The sequence below is a fragment of the Harpia harpyja genome, chromosome 4 (assembly GCF_026419915.1).
Source record: "Harpia harpyja isolate bHarHar1 chromosome 4, bHarHar1 primary haplotype, whole genome shotgun sequence".
NCBI lineage: Eukaryota > Metazoa > Chordata > Aves > Accipitriformes > Accipitridae > Harpia > Harpia harpyja.
This window is the reverse complement of record NC_068943.1, coordinates 29,237,453-29,249,995: the sequence shown is the minus strand read 5'-3', so window position 1 is coordinate 29,249,995 and position 12,543 is coordinate 29,237,453.

The following is a 12,543-nucleotide window of genomic DNA, read 5'->3' as shown; positions in this document are numbered from 1 at the left end:
CTAACGATGGTCAAGCAAGCTCACAGCTGCCTGGGATGGGGTTGTAGGTCACGTCGCAAAGAAAGAGCACAAGTAGAGGGGTGAAGTTGTACAACAAGGCTTGAGTTGTTCAGGGGCCTTGTGGCCACAAAAAGGGGAACGACCTGCCCTACTTCTTCCTTCTTGTACTCCTGGCCTAGACCTTCTGCATGTCTTTTGTGGCAGGCTTGTCTCATCTTCTGCTGAGCCAGTTCAACACCTTAGAAGAGCAGAAAACCAATCCAGCAAAAAAGTGAGAAATTTTCTGTTGGACTGAGTTGAATGGGCTCAGCTCAGGTAGGTGAGCTCCAGAGCCGATAAAAGGAGAGAGCGGTTGGGGACGTGGGTAGGGAGAGAGAACAACTGCTTCCCTGTAGTGATACAAGAGTTTACCCCTGGCCTTCTCTTTAAGTTATTATTTTACACTCAAATTTACCATTTTCAGAATAATTTCTAGGTACACTGAAGAAATGATTCCATAAACTTCCCTTCTTTACAGCCATGTGCTTGGGAATCTCCTTTCCTTAAGAAAACCTGGGCTTAAAAATCCTTGGTCATGTTTACTGCTCCATAGTCCCTTAACATTTCTTCCAGTAAATACTCATGTTTTCTCCTGAGCAGCCTGTGATTCCACTGAATGCAACTGAGATTCAGCTGGTGAATTTTAATCTTCCGCATAAACCATTAGCCTTATACATGAGGAAATGAAGACTGACTTTTACGCCTATCGGTTCTATGTTACAGACCATATAGCCACGCACCTTCATAAATATTCTTGAAGGGCCCCACAACATGCTCCCGCTGAACTAGATGCATTTTTCGCCACTGACGCCAGCAGGAGCAGCCCACATTTGGCAAAAAGAAGTCACTTTCAAGTGCAGTGCCCGGAAACACCGCAGACTGATGTGCCTGGCTGCTCGTGTTTATCAGTAGAAACATCCAACGCAACTTGTAATGTAAACCTCACCTACCGAATCCCTCCTGTCTTCTAGGCAGCAGTCCAAGGTGTATTTAAAGTGAATTTCTTCTTGACCATTCGACACAGTGTCTCCAGACCCTCCTCAGCTGGTGATGCAATGTTTACAGTGGTCTCCTTCTGCATTTTTAAACTCAAACTCGTGAGCCACATAGCTATTTAAATCAACAAATCCTGCCTGTACATATGTTTCAGGGAAAGACTTTTAAAACATTAGGAGGTACTTTGATATAGCCAAGTTGCAAGGCTCTCAAGGTACTAGTTTTCAAAGTGAAACATGGAGTAATTTGGGACACAAAACCTTGTGTTGCTACACCAAAGAGAATGCTAGGACTGGTTTACAAAGGCATTGGTGCTGCAGGTTCACTAATCTAGTGGTTTTCAAACCATGATCCAGAGATGCCTACAGATCTGTGAACAACTTCTGAGGCATTCATGTAAGATGGGAAAAAAAAGAAAGGCAAATTTACTGGAAGTAGGTTAAAATTCACAGCACATATGCAGCCCAATATGCACATATGCAGAATCTGGAGCTGCAGAAGGGGGGAATTTGCAAGTCAGAAATGGCTGAAAAGTTCTGGTCTAACCAATCATTTCTTTTCACCACTTCAAAGATCACGAGTACCCCAAAATATCAATCCTGTTAAGTAAGCACCATGTTCCCACAGTTAAAGCAGACATTTTGTGAAATCTAAGCTCGTCTTCTTACTGGTACTGGTGCTAGACAAAAGCCAGTCACAGATCCCTGCCCATGGAAGCAGCCTGGAGTTTTGAACGTATAATTTCCATGAGTCTTCTAATATTTTTCAGTCTGTGAAAACAATAATCATTTACAGAAGTAACTGTACCCAGTGGTTAAAGTAGATACTTCATTTAAAACCTGGAAATGACAAACACAAGCCCATCATCACCAAACTTGTAGCTGAAGGAAAGCAAGGGAACCCAAAATTTAGACAGCTGTGGAGGAGAAAAATGAAAACTGCCAGAGGATGGAAAAGCACAGGTGCCAGCCAGACTGGCACGCAGGGAAACCCAACTCCTTAAGCCACAGAAGCAGGAACAGACCAAACATCATCGGTATAACTTGTCTCCTTGTTCTGTGCATCACAACCCTGCCCTCGGGATGCTCTTCTGAAGGGTGAGACAGTGGTTAGCACTCCAGTCCATTTTATCCTTCACGCCGCAAGTGGAATTGCCTGTGCAAGTGAATTGCTAAACTTGTTCCGTAATGAGGACAGCTGCCTAATTAAAACTTGGCTGAGATGAGCCATGCATTTTACATAGGCTACCTAACTACCATCAGAGGTGTAACAACCTACATTTGCTGCCAGTCGGACTAAATACAAGCCTGTGACCTGTAGCTCAATCCATGACACCAGTGGGAAGAGTGAGTGACTTACAGCAATATAATTAATCTTGAAAAACTGCTAAAAAAAATAATCTTTTGCCAGAGATCTTTCACGGGACTTTTCTTCTTCTTCTCCCAACCTTTTCCGTAGACCTTAAATCTGAACCTGGACTTATCAAGACATCAACAAACTGATGCAATTCCTTTTGGTTTTCTCTCTCCCTCTGATTGACACACAGTGGATGCAAACTCATGGACCAGCTCACTGCCACCCATGACTGTGGCCTCGAGAGCAAAGCAGACATCTTCCAGCTGTATTCTGCCAAAACCTAAGCTCACTTTCTCTGACCCATTACACTTCTAAATTTTCTGCTTGTCAAATTAACCTCCTAAACGCGAACACAATATAGCCCGTGCAGTTTTCTCTTCCTCTGTCTTTCAGTAACATGAGGCAGAAGCTCTTGGAGTTTTGAATAGATATATTTAAATCAGTTATTTACTCTGAAACATGTTTATGGCAGTTTAGATGTAATCACTATTGTTGCAGCTGGATTAAAAGCCATTGAAACTGATAGGTGTAATTGTAACCTATATTGACATTGTTGGAAGGGACAGTTCAGTGTGAGCTTCTGTCCACAGCAGAGAGATATGCAAAACCACTCAAGAATTTGGAAGTTCTGGGTCAAGGGACTGTGGCTGAGCATTGCATGGGAAAGGGAGAGGAGTTCAGGTAAGGAGAGGGATGGTAGTGAGTAAATAAGAGATAAGGAAGTTTCAAAATAACTCGATCAGATTCTGTTCAGTACCTTTTTGAGAGAAGATGAAAGGAATAGTGTCACTTAACAAAAGGTATGTTCATATTATCCATCTGACTTGGGGCAACAGTAATTTTGACGCAAATCCACTGTTGTCTCCAGCTGCCTTCTGGTGGTTTCAGTTTCTAAGCATTTTTCTTGTGCATAAGCTGACTTCTCTTTCAGAGGAAACTTAACTGGAAGACTAGCCCAAATGTACTCCAACTCTACAGGAGACATACAGGTCCCAACCAAAGGCTTGGACCTGAAAACATGGAGGCGGTCTTTGCTTACTTGATTCTTCCGTACTCAGGAAATACTCTCTGCATGTTCTTGGTGCAGAACTGCTGGAGGTACCTAGCGCCACCTCTCTTTCTTCTTCACTTGGTGTAACTTAAGCTAAATTTTAGCTGTTTAGGTCAAAAAAGATGACTGCTGACACTTCTAATATCAAGCTGCATGACAACTCTTTTTCTTCTTTTCCTCATTGGAAAAACCTGGTGACCAATGATGCCTATGCTTGTTTTGCTAGTACAAAACATTGTCGATATCCTGAGAAAAGAATGTCTAGGAGCAAAGCAAACTAAATGGAGTGCATTATAAAATCAAACACAAGAGATACTGGGCTGTAATATATATTACAGCCAGGTTTTGGGGAACTTTCAATCTTGAATTCACTAAAAGTCACAGCAAAAGTTCATGTCCATCAGAAAATCCTCAAAATCCAACTGCACGGAGCATGCACTGACCATAAAGTAGAGAGGCAGTAGATCATAGAACATCTCAAGTTGGATGAGACCCATAAGGATGATTGAGTCCAACTCCCTGCTCCTCCCAGGACTACCTAAAACTAAACCATATGACTAAGAGCATCGTCCAGACACTCCTTGAACTCTGACAGGCTGGGGACCACTTCCCTGGGGAGCCTGTTCCAGTGACCGACCACCCTCTCAGTGAAGAACCTTTTCCTGACTTCCAACCTGAACTTCCCCTGGCTCAGCTTCATTCCATTCCCTCGTGTCCTATCGCTGGTCACCAGAGAGAGGAGATCAGCACCTCCATCTCTGCTGATCCTCTTGAGGAAGCTGTAGACTGCGATGAGGTCACCCCTCAGCCTTCTCTTCTCCAAGCTGAACAAGCCAAGTGACCTCAGCTGCTCTTTCCAAGTCCGGCCCTCAAGACCTTTCACCATCTTGGTCATCCTCCTCTGATAACAGATCGCAGAGAGACATTAGAAACTCCTTTTTAGAGTGAGATCACTTCAGATGTAGGAGAAACCAACCAAAACGCTGCTTGAAAGCTGGACTACTGTTTCTGGATCTTAATGGAGATGGATGTTGTCTGGTAGTTTTTTCCCTGCAGTGCAAAGGAGCAACCAGAAAACAAGCAGAGAGAAGTGGTCAAAAAGCCAAGAAGACAGCAAGAGAAATGTAAGCAAAGGGACCATGGCAGTAAGCCAGAAGGGGGAGAGAGCCTGGCAGCTGGAGTGCTGTGTGGCAACTGGAAGTGAAGAAATTGCCTCACTTTGACTGTTTTCAGGAAAACAAGGCTGTGCCTGTATCCTCTGCATGGGCAGATTGCACATGAGACTGTGCACAAGACTGAGTGAAGGAAAGAGTTTGTTCTTCTTCCATTAAGTTCTCCCCCAGCAGAAGCCATCCAAAAGAGTCCAGTAGCAGTAAATATCAGTTTAAAAGGGTAATGTGGAAAACAAAAAAATGGAAAAAGCACGCATATGAATGCAATGTAAGAACTTCATTTTCTGTGTCATTAGGTTGTGGGCTCTAGCTCAGGGCAAACCACTGTTTCTACCTCTACCTGATGCTACTGCCACCATAGCAGGGTTGGTGTAAATTAATGTGCTGGATCATGAACCGGAGAAGCCGAGTTCTTTCCTTTTCTGCCAGTTTTGCTTCAAAACCTTTCACCACTACCACTCCATCAAGAAACTTATACCATTTCAAATGCAAATGAAAAACTGTTGTTTTTTCCACTTGCTTTTGCTCTGAATTGTTGAAAAATTGCTGGATACTGTGCTGCTTCAAAAAAATGGTAATTTTGTCAAGAGGAGAAGGAATGTTGACTCAACAGTGGGTGATTACATACAAGAAACAAATGGGAATTTAAGGCTTAAGAGGCTTGTATTTCATGAAAAATATCTGACACACAAACCACACTGGAAACAAATTTTAAGTGTTGTGAAGTGAAACATTTAAGGGAGCTCTGCTGTATTAAAATATCAAGACATCACTCTTAATTCATCTCCTCCATAAGTAAAACAAAAGGCAGTGACATTTTCAGCAGATGCATTTTACATCAATGCTATTTGCTCTGAGTAAAAATTACACATTTTGTACTGCTTCTATTATGATATTTCACACAGTCACATACACGTAGCCTGTTTGGCTCAGTCATCTTGTACTTCATATCCAACATTGTTTGGGGACTGTGTGTTTTGCAGAGCCTTAAAGTTGGCCAAAAAATATAGATTCTAAATTGATGTAATTAATAACTACAATGATAATAAAATACAGTTGTGGCCAAAATACCTGGCCAAAAAGATACTAATCACATCCAAAGATGAAAAATGTTCCTTGCCCAAGAAGAATTCTTATCAGATTTTCCTGGGAACACTGAATATCCTCTGGGTTTTGTGGTGGGTTTTTTTTCCTTTTTAAAAATGTACATGGGTTCCCATTTTGTCTGTTTTACTTGCCCTTGTGTGACTAAACCAATATTTTGGTTTTTCCATGGTCCAGAAGCATCTTTCCCTTGCATCATACCAATCTCAAGGTAACTCAGACCAGTACAGCCACAAGAACAGGGGAAGTCAGGAATGCCACAGGGTGCAGGATGTCGTTCCACCCCCCCTACTGAAGCAAGCTACCGAAGCAGGCTGAAAAAATCAAGTTTTACTCTCCCTCCCATGCTCTGTTGGCTTTAAGGTAGTAGGAGGCAAAAGGAGAAGCTTGTTTGCTGAAGGCATGTGGTTGCACATGTTAGAACAGAAGTGGAGCTCTTCATTTTTTTGTGTTGCAGTAGTGCCAATCATGGACTGGGACCCCATTGAGTCAGTCACCATACAAATGTGGAACAAAAGCAGTAATCCTTGAGCTCTGGTTAGCCAGTAAATCACCCGCCTTTAAGGGACAGGGATTTGCATATTTATGGTTGGGAAATAACCATGCTTTAGTCCATTGGAGCCTCTCTTGTTATGAGTGCACAGGGGGTTGTGTAGATGGGAAGAGAAGAATCAGTGTTACACTCAGTGATCACGTACCGCATCCAGCTCTTTCCTCTGAGACAACTACATTTCAATTTAAGAATAATTATTAAAAGCCCTGGGTTATTTTTCCATTTTTCTCAGCCTCGAATAATTTTTGTGACAAGCCATCCTGTCTTCCTCACAAATGTAAGTCAAGTAAACCGTGCTCTAATTCTCCCAGCCAGAGGGAGGATCTGTGACAGCAACTTCTTCCATATGTTCATTTTCTATTTCCAACTTTTATTTCATAAGTAACAGGCTTTCAGAATTGCCCACTCCATACTGCCCAGCACAGGTTTACCAGTTGTATTTCTACAGCAGAGGATTTGCATACAAAACTAGAATCAGAGCATTTACACACGGGGACAGCAGTTAAAAAAATAATTGAACATAAAATATCACTGAAAAACATAGGCTTTGCCACTGTAGACACTTGAAAACCCAGCTCTGCACATCCAGGTTTATCCTGCCATGGTATTGAAAAATATGCCATTGTATCCAGGGTTACTCAGGCCACGAGTCTTCCTGAAAGCACACCTCAAAGAGCACACACCAGCTTAATACTTACATGGCATTGCGCTGGGCTTAGCACTTGACACAAACAGGAATTACTTGTTATTAGAGCAAGTTTACGAGCCCTCAGCAAGCAGAAGGAAACAACAGAGGCAAAGAGGTGGTCAGTAGAGAGAGAAATACCTGGGTTTGGAGAAAAAAAGGTAGTCAGATCTCCAGAGCTAATTTGTGTCATGGTAGGTCACATACCTGGTCAGGCCAGCGTGGGGACCAGCCACTGTGGTCCTCATTTCTCAGGAAGGCCAGGGCTCCTGTCAAGGTGGGCAATGCTGATGAGAGGTTGTCTAATGGTAAACAGCCAAATGCAGAGGCAACTTTCTTTTGATCAGTTATTTGTTGCTGCCATTTCCCCAATGCCCCCTGTTCTGCTCCTCCGAGATGACCAGTATTGTAAGACTGTTAATAGATTATTTATAGAAATAAAAATAGAAATAAAAGTTCCTTCAACTTCAGGTACTCTCTGAGCTCATTTCAAATATAATCAATCAGGTGTGTGGATTAGGTGTTTAATCAAATTTTAGCTAACAGACTCCTTTGGTGCCTGACACCTTTTGTGGATCTCTGTGTATCTTTTGCACTGCTATTTACAGAGGCAGGCATCAAGCAAGAATAGTTTGCTTAAGTTTATAGCTAGGTTTTATGACAGTTTATTCCTTGTGGTATAAACCCTCTGCATGGAGAACAGGAAAACAGCTCCCGCTCTGATCCTCGCTTCCTGGTTTGTTTTAAGTTTGAGCATTTATCATATGAAATCAGTCCTGGAAATACCATGTATTTCCTTCTCCCGCCTTACTGCATACCTAAAATACCTCTAAGAACCTCTCAAAACCCAAACCTCCTCTTAAGCACACCTGAAAATAAACAAGACTGCAGCCTTTCCTTACTGTGAAAATATTCTGGATGCAAGACTTCCCTCTAGTGGAAAATCCACGAACTGACCGCTTCTCATTAACACCTGCAGCTTCAGACATGAAAAACAAATGCCCGAAGTACATATGATGCTCTTGAAACAACAGATGGCAAGTGCATTCATATATGAAAGCAGGATTACGTTTGAATCTTGTCACACTTGAAGCTTAACCTCCTCCTACCCGAGTGATTCATTATTTGGAAGTCTGGAGGTGCCAGGGCTGAAGAGATGTGGGAAACTGCCCCTTCCACCATCATTACTAATTCTGGACTAAGCTTTTGTTATCCATAAAAGTATCAAGTACAGGATTTTCCATTAGAGCCTGGACTTTTGGAACAGGCTTATTCCCTACGATGAGAAGTTTGTCAGCCTTGGGGTATGCCTGCCTGCCCGCTTGTGGGAACAGGAGGAGAAAAGAGGGGGTTCTCGTGTGGACCCTATGCGAGACTGGTGCTGGGTCAATGAGTTCTTGTGACATTTATGTTGTTAACACAATTATTTGATTTATGTGGGGATAAATGACAGGGATTTATAAAAGAAATCCACAATAAACCAGCTCAAACCAAAAGATTTTCCAAGATCCACAAAACAAGATTGGTAAACTTACTTACCATAATTTATAGCCATCAAAATTAATGCATCAATAGTTTCACACCCAGACTACGTAAGTGTCCTGGTTTCAGCTGGGATAGAGTTAACTGTCTTCCTAGTAGCTGGTACAGTGCTATGTTTTGAGTTCAGTATGTGAAGAATGTTGATAACACTGATGTTTTCAGTTGTTGCTCAGTAGTGTTTAGACTAATGTCAAGGATTTTTCAGCTTCTCATGCCCAGCCAGTGAAAAAGCTGGAGGGGCACAAGAAGTTGGCACAGGACACAGCCAGGGCACCTGACCCAAACTGGCCAACGGGGTATTCCATACCATGTGGCATCCCATCTAGTATAGGAACAGGGAAGTGGGGGCAGGGATTCGCCGCTCGGGGACTGGCTGGGTGTCGGTCGGCGGGTGGTGAGCAATTGCACTGCGCATCATTTGTACATTCCAATCCTTTCATTATTGCTGTTGTCATTTTATTAGTGTTATCATTATCATTATTAGTTTCTTCTTTTTCTGTTCTATTAAACCGTTCTTATCTCAACCCACGGGTTTTGCTTCTTTTCCTGATTTTCTCCCCCATCCCACTGGGTGGGGGGGAGTGAGTGAGCGGCTGCGTGGTGTTTAGTTGCTGGCTGGGGTTAAACCACGACAGTAAGGCACTTTGAAGGTTTTGCTAAGATTGAGCAAAAGAAGCCTAACCAACCTATAGATACACACCACAGCAGAATACTTAATGTAATCATATAGGTGCTCTATGAGCACATAGCTGCAGAACATGTTGTAGACAGCAGCAAACGCACCTAACTGAAGTTCAGGTCAGAATGGCATCTGTGCCTCTCCGTCATGTACATAGTGAAGTTAGTTATATACTTAAGAAGCACCGCTGCAACTAGTGTCTTTTTCAGCTCCTCCTAAAACTGTTTCACAGGCCTCGAGGAAGGGCACAGCCACAGCAGATCTGGACCGAGACACCCAGCCATATAGGCATGTTCCTGTCATCAAAAGAGGTACAGCATTTTTGATACCCAGCTAGTCAGCGTGGATAAATCATGAGCTATGATGGCTCATGGTTCAATCTGCTGGTGGTGAATCCCGAGAAGAGACACATACGCTACCCAGCAAGATGCTTGCATTGCAATTGAAGATGAGCTGCCCTGTCTCACACTGTTCCTTCTGCCACCGCTTCCCCTGCACTAGTTCTGGTGATCATCTGATGAATTCATTAAATTCATTAACCACCAGAAATTGCACTAGTCAAAAAATAAAGCGAAACGTTTCTGTCAGTTCAGCAAGCTGAATTAGCTCTTCACTACACAATGCCCTGAACTATCTCGTACTGCCAGGCACGTTGAGATAAGCAAGGTCCTGCATTCTGCAGCAGCCTTTTGCCAGACTGTTGCTGCATCTGCGTGCTTGCCTTCTGCCTGGACAGCAGATCCCATCTTAAGGTTCCTGCAGGTTGTTAGGGCACACATCACGCCTTGCCCACCTGCAACAAAGATTAAATTTGAAGGAGGTTGTGAGAATGCACTACAAGACTGTGAAGCATTTGAACATGGTACTGATAAAGAATTGTAGTGATATATTGACAAAAAAATCGTTCTTGTTAATCTATTCAATCTTGCCTATATAGAAATGTGAATCTGCCAGAGGAAGACAGTATGCTTTCCTTGATTAGTCAAAGGGTTCTTCCTTTTTGTTAAAAAAAAATAGGGTAAAAGTACTCAAGCACGTTACAAGACCTGGAATTTGTTTTGGTCTTCAGCAATTCTTCTAGACTTCTCAGGAACACATTTCCAAGACTTAGCTGTAGCTCCAGTTGTAGATGATCACAGCTTCACTTCCTACACTAGTCAGTTTTTCTTAGCAGAACCACTGCTACAACCAAACAAAACTTTACCAGTCCTTACCACAAAGACTGTCTCCACTTGAAATAGGCTATATATAAACAGCTTCATCAACACAGGTCTGCTTGAGGGTGGCCACAGAAGCATTTTAAAGCAACTTACTCAGGGCCTGATGAAATTGCTACCTCGCTCTTTATGCACTGAGGACAGGCCAGAGTTACAGAAGAAAGGAGAGCTGTAGCATAAATAGGTCACTCCTTCTACCTCCCTGTGGGTCAATGGAATAGGGGGTGCTGAAAATAGGAAATATCCCAGTCTCCGCCTAGGATATTTTCAGCCTCATTTGAGAGAAGATAGACAGTCTCAGATTTGAGACCCAAGATCAGGTATAGGGTGCAACCATGCTGGGGCAAAGATGTGAGCCACTTCAACCTCAGAGTCACCCCCACATGCTGACTCCATCTGCATTGTCCACAAATTTTTGATGCAGCCAAGCAGTTATTCTGATGCCAATGGACTGGTAAGAAAAAAGAAGCTACCTCCAGGGATGTCACATTTGCTAGAAAGGGAACAAAGTCAACAGACAGGAGAGTGGAACAAGAATGACTATAACTGACTGTCAAAGTGGATTATATTATTTTTGAGATGACAAATTGCAGAGAAAAAAAAGGCAAGAAAGCAATGAAGAAAACAAGAATGAAAAAGACAGTATGAAAGACAGAGTAGAGCTAGGCCAGCTGATATATTTCAAAGTTTAAACACTGAAATGTGAAGCACTGATTCTATGACATGTGAACAGTTAGCATTCATATATTCTAGCACATTGCCTCTGGGACAACTTCACAGACCTGTTAAGTTTGATGCCTTTTCTAATTCAAGTTACTGAAAAGATGCCAGATCTTTTCAGAATAGTTTAAAGAAAAACACCTTTCCTTGACATCTGTTCTTCTCCATTATTTTTGTTATCCTTCCCATACAACGCTACTTGCTCCTGGCAATTATCTACAGGATTGCCAAGCGTCTATTATCCCAAGCAGGTCACACCTGCGATGGGAGCCCTGAAGAAAACTCAGCAGCTTATGCCTCCAGTGGTTCCAAGAGAAAACCAAACCACACACTGGGTGACGGAAGACTCAATTTTTGTATTTTCAGAATTCTCAAGAGTTTCTACAATTCTTAGTCTAGAAATCAAAATTATTAATCTACTTTCTCAAGGAAAAAAACTGCTGAAAAAATAGCCCAGGTATTTTTGCTCAAGTCTGATTTAAAGTGTCAACTAAACAGATACCAGAGGACTGCATGAGCAGCCTAATCTATAGTGCCACAGCCTTCTTTTGAAGGCCTGAATTAAACCTCTAGCAATGTAAGTGTCATCACTATAAAAGACAGAAGAGCACCGTACCACTTCATGTCTTCACCTTATGTGGGCTGATCAAGTGCTGCTAGGGTACTGCTGAGCCAAACCAATCCCATTATGGTCACTACCTCTCCCTGCTTGAGACATCTTTGAGCAAGTAGTTCCACAGCAAATGGCACATGATGAATACATAAGACAAAAATATCTTGTCATATTGTCAAGGTGATATGTTACTATATATGAGATACATCTCTCAGTGTGTTAAATAGTGATATTTTTTTTCCCCCCTAACTACTTAGAGAGTTCGTATTAAATCAGTGAATGTTGCAGCTGAATGGAAAAAACCTAAAGAATGTCACGGGCTGAAGTTTGATGTCCATAAATATGCAAAAATTCCAAACCAAAGGCAAGTGTGTACAAAATAATTTATTACAGCATAACATATGTTGGCAATATTTTACAGTGAGTTTTCCATTCAACAATTTTGAATCTAAACAGATGACACACAAAGGAGAATTTTAATTAGAACAGTTTATTTGTCTTAATAAAATCCCCTCTTCATGAACTTGTATTTGCCTTTGAGGGGCTAGTTAATATTACTGAAATTATTTACATTGCAGTGAAATAAAAACAAACCAAGATTGAATGATTCCATTACAGTTTCCAGAAAATGGATTTTCTGTACAAGCCACAGTATAGTTATGTTTTGATAGCAGTTCTTATAGAATGTAAAGCTGTCATATGTAGCCATTTTGTCCAGCAATACTATGCTTTAAATAGGTATATTAGATTCAGACTTCCATTTTGATGTGTTGTATACTTAATAGTTAATGCACCAGAATACAAAGTAAGAAAAAG